General features: G+C 43.6%; 1 protein-coding gene across 4 annotated transcripts in view; it reads left to right on the top strand.

Annotated features, from left to right (window-relative positions):
* The first annotated feature begins 211 nt into the window (after nt 1-211).
* Nucleotides 212-8517, top strand: part of Rere (arginine-glutamic acid dipeptide repeats) — a 315974-nt gene continuing 307668 nt past the window's right edge. For 2 of the 4 annotated variants that reach the window (XM_045148711.1, XM_045148709.1), the window contains exon 1: nt 213-335. The gene's annotated coding sequence lies outside the window, so the exon portion shown is untranslated. Of the gene's footprint in view, nt 336-8517 lie in introns of all 4 variants that reach the window. The other 2 variants (XM_045148710.1, XM_004657673.2) reach the window with 2 other exon arrangements.

Genomic DNA, 8517 nt, shown 5'->3' with positions numbered 1-8517 from the left:
TGCAGGAGATAAAACTGCAGTGAGCATAGCATTCATTGTGTGCGCGTGCCCGGCTGGCCGCGGGGCGGGCCGGCGGGTGGGCGGGGCGCGTGGGCGGGCCTTGGCTCCAGCCCGGGTTTTGTAGACTGCCGGGTGGCCGCTCTTTTTCTCCTGGCGTCTGGGTATCAGGCATGTGGCAGTGTTGTTGGCCCGGCCGCCCGGGCTGAAGGAGCGCGAGGTGACCAAGCCACTCAGCCCGGGCAGCGGGGCCAGAGCGGCACATACTCCAGCCGCGGGCGGGTCCCGCGGCCACAGCTGCTGAACACCCTGCGGCCTCCCGGGCCTCCTTTTGTTCGGTAAGTGCTGTTCTGGGCCAGAGTCCCCGCCCGTTTCGTCTTTGCCGGGGTCAGGAGTTGGTGGGACCCTTGCACTGGAGGAGAAGGGCCAGGACCGAGGGCTGTGCCGCCCTGCAGCAGGCAAGTGGAGTGACCAGCAGCTACCTGTGCTGCCCGGGGACAGGGATGTGGGCCAGGAAGTTGGACCAAGTGTGGGAGAGTGTTGGGGGGTGGGGGTTGGGGTGGGAGTAGGGTGGCTCCCAGGAGGTGGGCATAGAGTGTGCTCACTTTAGGAGAGTTCACAGAGGTGATGGCTTCAGGAACCGGGTGTCATGACGTGTTGGTGTCTCCTTGCACTTCAGTTTGTATTCTGCTTTTTAAATTCCCCCTTCTCCTGCTCTAGAAATTTCAACTAAATATTAAGCTGAAACATCTTTGGGACAAAATATTAGTAAAAGCCAGACTTGGTGATGCACGCCTTTAATCCCAGGCAGAGGGAGGAGAATCACCATGAGTTCGAGGCCACCCTGAGACTTCCAGGTCGGCCTGGGCTAGAGTGAGACCCTACCTTGAAAAACAAAACAATACAAAACAAACAAACAAACAAACAAAGAAATTAGTGCATACATATTTTTCCATCTGAAAGGAAAGTCTGTTTGAAAATGATCTGTGCTCAATGCAAAAGTAGCTTTTTCATCTGAAACTTTATTATTTACTGGAGAGTGAATAAAAGCTTAAAAATAAAATGAATTAATGGGTTTGATTATAAAGAAATGTTCATCTATTTAAGTATCACATATAATTTATCCCACAGTCCAAATAATGTTATTTTAATAAGTCAAGGTAATGACTAAAGTATATGGAGTAATATTGAAAATTACATTAAATTGTCAGAATTTTTTGTGCGTGAGGTGGTAACTTCACTGCCACCTTCCCCCTTGTTTACTCAGATACTCTTCTCTGCACTATGGGAAGACCTGCTTAATCTTCCTGTTGGCCAGGAAGCATTCATGTACTGGAGTACTTTGTCTTACTTCAGCCACTCAGTGCCCTGACCCATGTGCCACTGCTGTCTGTGGGGCATTGTTGGGCTAGTGTCCTCCCAGCTATATGACATATCTAAAAGTGGTATGTCAATGAACATGGGGCCAACAGGAGATTACATTTTCCCTTTAAAATTGTGTTCTATGTTCTTTTAAGATTGAGGTATTTGAGGAAAAGCTGAGAACAGAGCTGACAAAGACCTTAAAATCTGCCAGAAGTATAGTATTGAGTTCTTGCTCCTTTTTTCCTGGGAATTTCACATTTAAAGAATACATGGTTTTAAACCTTCCTTACATGTGGGAACAATACCATACGTGGGCCCATTCTGTGGCCAATCATTTCCAGAAGCATAACCACCGCCTCCTTTTGCAGCATGTGCTCTTGGGCCCTAATAGGGTATTCACATCGCCCAGGAAAACAACATAGGGTACACACCTAGATGTTCAACAGTAATAACACAACTGTAGGGGGCCAGTGTCATCAGCTGGAAGCTTGTGTTTGTATTTTTTCGTTCTTCCAGCTCTGTAATTTAAGAGTGTTTAAATGATTTTATAAAGATCTCCCGGACCAGTGGAAAGACGTTTGCAGTCCAGAGCCCTTGAGTGCTCATTGTACTCTGGCAGGCGCCGGCTCTTGGCAGGCTGCACTTGAAATGGTATTTGATCTCCTTGCATGATAGAATTGACTGAGATTACACTGTTTCCCTCCTGGTGGCTGTTGAAAGTGAGGCATCAATGAGAACTATTCAGTAACATATTTAAAGACTTAACCCACATTCATTCACTCCAAGGTTTCCAGAAAAAGACCTTTTAGATTTTTGCCTTGTTTTGTGGTTTTGCATTTATGAATTGAGATGAGAACCGTTGTAATGTAGCTGTACCACTTCCTTTGTGTATGTTTTTATAGTCTAGAGGACATGCTTCAGTCTTTATGGTTGTGATTATTTTTGAAATGAGAGTGGGGAGGAGGGAGGGAGGGAGGGGAGGGGGAGGGAGGGGGAAAGAGAAGAGTGGGAGGAGCAGAGAGAGAAAGACAGCAAACATTTAGGCATTGTACTGAATTTTTACATAGTAGGTTAGGTCCTGGAGAAAGTGGTGGTGACTCCTGTCCGCTTGTTGGTAGGGTTCAGTGAGTTGTCTGTGCTATGCAGACCAGCTTTTCATTTTAATTAGTGCAACTGTGTACAGCTGTTGGGTCAGAACGCATTGGCTGCTCCTGCAGGAGAGTTTTATCTTACACTGGAGGCTTTATGGATTTGGCTGGCTGTGTTTCTTAATCCCTTTTCCTCTTCTACCATGCTTGCTTTTAAACAAATGATAGAATAAAGCAAGCTTTTGTTTATTCATATAATAATTATGAGAAATTTATTTTTGATTTTGAGAAAATTGGTAAACCATGTAACATAGGTACTATATTGGCCACGCTTTATGAGGATCAGAGGGGTTTTTGTTTACTACATGTAGTTCAAGAAGACAGTGGTGTCATCGATAATAGGAAGTCAATATTTTGTTTCCAAAAAAGGAGGGGGAGAGGTCGTCTTTGTTCTCTAGTCTAGGGTTAGTTTGCAAATCTCAAAACAAATGTTAGCAACAGTGCCAATCACATGGTTATAAAAGTATTTCTGTGTGAGTAGGGTGTGTGTGTTTGTCTGGCTTGCCCTCCCTCCCTCCCTGTTCTTCTCTTTCCCTCTCCTTGTGCTGAGGACCAAACCCAAAGTGCAAGGCTCTTCCACTGAGCTAAATCCTCAATCCCACCCTTCCTTACTTTTTCTTACAGTATACCAAGGGACAGAGAGAGTAATGTGGCCTGGCCTGGATAATTAATAGAAGGGCTTAGAAATGTTCAGGAGCATGTGTGGACAACTTTAAATTAGAAACAAAAGTGTTGCTAGCCCCAAGTGTTAGAAAGTATTCATTTTAAGATTTAGTAGAGTTAAGTCTTGGAATATTTTGAACACGGACCTTAACAAAGTCAGGCTTTGCAGGTTTTAGAATGGATTATGATGTGAAGGACCCTTCTCACTGGTAGGTCTTCTGACTGTTGGGAAAATAGGACTGCATAGAGCTGTTAACACCACCATGGGCTTATGAGTTTGTATAATGCATTTTCAAAAAGAAGTAGCACTTACAGAAACAAACCCTATTGATGTGTTTATGGATAAAATGAGTAAGGGTACTTAATAGGTTGATATTGTATATATGTAAGTACAATGATTATGATGAGGAGGTAATATGATGGAGAATGGAATTTCAAAGGGGAAAGTGTGTGGGGGGGGAGAGGGAGTTACCATGGGATATTTTTTTATAATCATGGAAAATGCTAATAAAAATTAAAAAAAAAATGAGTGAAGTATCTTTTTACTGGAGGAATAGTGCTATGGACTGGTGAGGTAGAAGGGAAGGCTGATTTAAACAGATATTCTCCTGGGCATTTTTACTTTTTTATATTATTATTATTATTATTATTATTTATTATTATTATTATTATTTTGGTTTTTTGAGGTAGGGTTTCACTCTGGCTCAGGCTGACCTGGAATTCACTATGTAGTCTCAGGGTGGCCTCGAACTCACGGCGATCCTACTACCTCTGCCTCCCCAGTGCTGGGACTAAAGGCGTGCACCACCACGCCCGGCAGAAATGAATTCTTAAAATAACTTGGAATGAGGAAGTACAGCACATTTTCTAGAAAACCTGATAATTTCAGTATAGCTTGTCTGGAAAGTATCTAATTAAAGGAAATGAAAAGATTGAGGTCAGCAGCAGAAGAAAGCCAATTCAAGTGAAAGTAAAGAAGAATACGAGGTCCAGTCCAGTTTCTTTCCTTAAGTTCATTTGTAAGCGGTTTGGCATTGTTGAGACATGGTTTTGTGATTTCAAATGTTGGCAGTGATTAGAGTCTTAGACTTGCCCTTTGGAGTACAGTCAATCTATGACATAGTTGTCAGACTTGTATTTATAATGTGAAACATTAAAACAGTTATGCTGCTGGGCGTGGTGGCTCACGCCTTTAATCCCAGCACTTGGGAGGCAGAGGTAGGAGGATCGGAGAGTTCGAGGCCACCCTGAGACTACATAGTGAATTCCAGGTCAGCCTGAGCCAGAGTGAGACCCTACCTCGAAAAACAAACAAACAAACAAACAAACAAAAAAACCCAGTTATGCTTATACTTCACTAGCAGAAAAACCCACCGTAATCTTGCTCAAGCTTTTTGTTCTATTTTTGTCTTGCCTGTGCTAGGTACCACACAATATCTCCAGTCCTCATTCAGTGAGTTTCTGTCATTTGCAGTACTGGGGCCTTACTCAGTTTGTAATACTATCACAGGGAGCTCTGTCTGTATAGTCAATCAGTTCACTTACTGTGTGGTATGCTGCCAGTCCCTATGCACTTGGGTTCCGGTCCTACTTCAGTAAATGACTGTGAGACCTGGGATAATTGTTGCTTGTGCTCTATTTCCTCAGTATGGAAAAACGATTATGGACCTAAAAGGGTTTGGGTTGCATCTTAGCCCATTTTCTGTTGTTACAGAACAATGTGCGGGCGATTTATTTTGTCTTTATAATTATTTTTTGTTGTTGTTGCTTCTTTGAGGTAGGGTCTCACTCTAGCTCAGGCTGACCGGAATTCACTACGTAGTCTCAGGGTGCCCTTGAACTCATGGTGATCCTCCTACCTCTGGGACTACTGGGACTTAAAGGCCTGCGGCACCATGCCTGGTTTAATATTTTTTTTTGGGGGGGCCAGGGTTTCACATAGCACCTTTCTGACCCTGAACTTATGCTTTCACCTACCTAGTGCAGGGATTATAGGCATTTACTACCATGCTCGATCTAGACTGGTGAATTTAGAACAGTGGGAGTTTTCTTGGCTCATGATTCAGGAGGTTGGGAAGCATGATTGCTGTTATTTGGGGAGGGCCTTGTCCTAGTGGAATACAGAAGGGTGTGTGAGAGCACGAAGGGGTCTACTCTCAGCATAACTGACCAGTCTACTCATGTATGATTTAATTACCTCCAGTGCTAGGCCTTTCCTCCCGATACTTGCATTGGTCATTAAGATTCCAATACATGAATGTTGGAGGTGTCCCATTTAAAGCATAGTACTATACAGACGTTTTTATGATAATCCTGACACTTAAAAGTATATGTTTAGTACAGTGAGGACTAGCTATGTGGCTGGCTTTAACGCTTACATTGTAGTGGAGAAAAACGAGTCTGTGATGACTTGTGAAACTTCTAAAAGTAACTTTTGGCTGGTTGGTTGGCTTACAACCTGTAAGCCCAACACATTGAGGCTGAGACAGGAGGATTTTGAAGCCAGCCTGGATTACACAGTGAGAACCAGATTAGCCTGGGTTATAGGGTTAGACCCATCCTCAAAATAGCAGCCAGCTAGTCCCCCCCCCCCCAGTACACTCCCACCACCACCACACTACCCCCACCACCAAAACAACATGACAGCAACGTGCCTTATAGAAATATAACATAAGTTTAATGTCACCCGGCGATTTTTTTTCTTGCAAGATAAAAATGCATTTCTCACATTAGTGGCACAATTCATTAGCTGCTATTAATAGATTGTGGCTATAGAAGAAGAGGAAGAGACAGTGTCTGGGAAAGAAAAAGAATGAACAGAAAAGACATTGAATAAAGTGATACTGGGTATGATGGTACACATGTTTATTGTCAGCACTTGGAAGGCTAAGGTAAGGGGTTTGCCCAGAGTTCAAGGCCATCCTGGGCTACAGAGTGAGGACCAGGTCAGCCTGGGCTGGAATGAGATCCTACCTTGAATAGAAGAACAACAACAACAGAAAGATGATTTATCAATTTTAAACATCCAGTAGTAAAAGGGCAATGCTTGAATCATGGTACATCTATCCAAAGACATGCAGCTACTGAAGATCATGATAGGATGTTAGAGTAAAGCTTAGTGGTAGAGTGCTTATCTGGCACGTGCCATGCCTGGCTTGCCGCCCTGGCAACACACACAGAGATAGCTTTTTCCTTTGTGAGTAAAAAGTAGATACTAAGCTGTTTTTGTGATATGATCCCAGTAGCACACCCATGTTTATACCACAGAGACTGAGGAAAGAGACCATAAAGCAGTATAGCAAACATTATTACCAGTTTCTGAAGGATGGGATTGTGGGTAATTTCATTGCCTTAATGTAAAGCCGGATGCACAAAGTGGTGGGCTCATGCTTTTGGAGTTTGCAGCGGCAAGAGGCCTGGGTAAGTCCATGCCTATATTCTTTCTCAAACAAATATATAAATCTTTTTTTTTTTTTTTTCACTCACTCTGTTTGAAATGCAGCTTTTAAAAGAAAAACAGCTTTTTTTTTTTTTAAAGGTGCAAACATCCCTTATTTGTTGCAACAGTAAATGGGGAAAGGGAACATTTTAGCAAGTCTTTCCTGGGTTGGTGTCCCTAAAAACCACTACTACTCTCTTTGTTTGTTTTTTTGAGATAGACCCTCTGGACAGGCTTGCTGAGTGAGTGAGTGTGTGTGTATAGGCTGTGTTACTCTGGGTGACTTAAAAATTTTCATCTTCTGGTTGGCTTGAAAGGTGTCAATATGCCTGATCCTAGATTGTATGGGCACATGTGTATGTGCATGTGTGTGCTCCTGCATGTGGAGGACAGAGGTCAACATTCTGAATGGAATGAGCCTTTTTTTGTGTGTGTCCACCCCCCTCCCATCCCCAGGTAAGTTCTCATTCTAGCCCAGGCCGACCTGGAAGTCACTCTGTAGTCTCAAGGTGTCCTTGACCTCACAGCAGTCCTTCTACCTCTGCCCCTGAGCACTGGGATTAAAGGTGTGTGCCACCAGGCCAAGGCAGTTTTTATTTATTTATTTATTTAGTTTAGTTTTTTGAGGTAGTCTCTGGGTGGCTGCCTACCTGTGCCTCCTGAGTACCCATCGGGGTCAGAGGTGGACACTGGGGCTTGAATCCAATGCTTTGCATATGCTAGCCAAGGGCTCTACCATTAGCGGCACCCTGGTCTCCATTGCTCTTGTTCAGGTTGGCCGTTTTCACTTAGCAACATGTATTTGAGCTTCCCTTTTGTGCAAAGTAGCTCAGTGGTCCCTCCCCTCCTACCCATTCCAGGTAGAGCCTCACACCCCCATTTTATGTTTTTTTTTTTTTTTTTAATTATTTATTGGGCTGGAACGATGGTTTAGTGGTTAAGGTGTTTGCCTGCAAAGCCAAAGGCTTGATTTCCCAGGACCCATGTTAGCCAGATGCACAAGGGAGTGTTTGTGTCTGGAGTTGGTTTGCAATGGCTAGAGGCCCTAGTATGCCTATTCTCTCTCTCAAATAAATAAATAAAAATATTAAAAAATACTTATTTATGAAAAAGTTAGTGAGTGATTATGGGTGCACCAGGGCCTCCTGCCTTTGGAAATATAGATATGTACTACACTTCGTACATCTGGTTTTACATGGCCACTGAAGAATCGAACCAGGGCCATCAGGCTTTGTAAGCAAGCACCTTTAACTGATGGGCAATCTCTCCAGCTCCCATTTTCTCCCATTTTAAAGCTTCTAAAAGACATACTCTTAAAATTTTACTTGTTTATTAGAGAGAGAGAGTGTGTGTGAGAGAGAATGGGCATGCCAGGGCCTCCAGCCAGTGCAAACCAACTCCAGACATGTATACCACCTGTGTATCTGGCTTATGTGGGTACTGAGGAATCAAACCTGGATACTCAGGCTTCACAGGCAAGCACCAGGTAGAGTCTTGTTCTAGCTCAGGCTGACACGGAATGCACTCTAGTCCCAGGCTGGCTTCAAACTCATGGATGGCCACCCCCCTACCTCTACCTGGTGAGTGCTGGGATTAAATATGTGCACTGCCATTCCTGGCAGCTCAGTTCTTTTGATTGCTAATTGTATTCCTCTATGGGAATGTGTTACAGTCCATTTACATGCTGAAGGACATCCTGGTGCCTTCTGGTTTGGCTGATTATGAATAAGGCCACCACAAGTATTTTTGTGCATGTCGAGTTTTACACACCAGTGAGTAAATACCAAGGAGCATGACCGCTGTGGTATATCTTGGGAAACTGGTTTTCTGCTATCTCCTTTAAATTTCCACTGGCAGTGGGCAAGTTAGCTTTCACTTGTAAATTTTAAGACTGTTTAGTCACTC

Source organism: Jaculus jaculus, chromosome 5 (assembly GCF_020740685.1).
Source record: "Jaculus jaculus isolate mJacJac1 chromosome 5, mJacJac1.mat.Y.cur, whole genome shotgun sequence".
NCBI lineage: Eukaryota > Metazoa > Chordata > Mammalia > Rodentia > Dipodidae > Jaculus > Jaculus jaculus.
The sequence above is the reverse complement of the archived record's forward strand: the minus strand, read 5'-3'. Positions and strand labels throughout refer to the sequence as shown.